This window comes from Otolemur garnettii, unplaced genomic scaffold (assembly GCF_000181295.1).
Source record: "Otolemur garnettii isolate 467f Iridium unplaced genomic scaffold, OtoGar3 scaffold00038, whole genome shotgun sequence".
Classification (NCBI taxonomy): Eukaryota; Metazoa; Chordata; class Mammalia; order Primates; family Galagidae; genus Otolemur; species Otolemur garnettii.
The window spans coordinates 10,352,358-10,353,650 of NW_003852433.1; positions in this window are offsets into that span (position 1 = coordinate 10,352,358).

Here is a 1,293-nt window from a genome sequence, read left to right on the forward strand (position 1 = left end):
CACCTGGCTGATTTTTGGTTATAGCCATCATGGTTGTTTTGGTGGGCCCAGGCTGGATTCGAACCTGCCACCTAAGGGATATGTGGCTGGGACCATAGCCACCTGAGCCAAAGGCACCGAGCCGAGACCCCATCTCTTAAAAAAAATTGTTCCCTATATTAATTATGTCCCATCTGCAGACTATTTTGTTTTTGCTTTTTAGACAGAGTCTCACTGAAGACTATAAAGACTAAGAAAATCTTTGTTTTTGTTTTATTTTTGCAGTTTTTGGCTGGGGCAGGGTTTGAACCAGCCACCTCTGGTATATGGGGCCAGCACCCTACTCCTCTGAGCCACAGGCACTGCCCAAGACTAAGAAAATCTTAAGAGCATTCAGAAACAGAAGATACCAACTGGGCACAGTGACCCATGCCTGTACTTTGGTAGGCTGAGGTGGAAAGAGCACCTGAGGTCAAGAGTTCAAGACCAGCCTGAGTAACAAACTGAGGCTCCATCTCTCCAAAAATAGAAAAATTAGCCAGGCATGGTAGTGTGCACCTGTAGTCTCAGCTACTCAGGAGGCTGAGGAAGATCATTTGAGCCCAAGAATTTAAAATTGCATTGACGACGTGGTGCCTGTGGCTCAAGTGCTAAGGTGCCAGCCACATATACCTAAGGTGGTGGGTTTGAATCCACCCCAGGCCTGCCAAACAACAACAGCTACAACCAAAAAATAGCCAGGCGTTGTGGCGGGCGCCCGTGGTCTCAGCCACTTGGGAGGCTGAGGCAGGAGACTCGCTTGAGTCCAGGAGTTGGAGGTTTCTGTGAGCTGTGATGCCACAGTACTCTACCCAGGGGGACAGCTTAAGGCTCTGTCTCAAAATAAATAAATAAATAAATAATGAAATTGCATTGAACTATGATCATGCCACTGCTTTCTCAACAGAGTGAGATGCTGTTGGAAAGGGAAAGAAAGGAAGAAAAGGGGAAAGGAAGGAGAAAAGGAAGAAAGATATTACCTACAAATGTTGACAAGAATACTGATGCCAAGAATGGAGAAAAAAATGCTAACCCAGAAGTCCATATCTACCTTGTTAAAAGAAAAACATTATACAAATGAAATTGAACAGAGTTTATTTGAACAAAGAATGATTCATGAGTTGGGCATCACTCAGAACCAGAAGAGGTTCAGAGAGGACCATCCAAAAAGTGAGCAGGGAATCTTTATAGTGGGAAAGGGAAGTAGAGTACAGAAATAGCTTCACTGGTTACAACTACACATTTGCCTTATTTGGACAAGCCTGAAAACTTGGC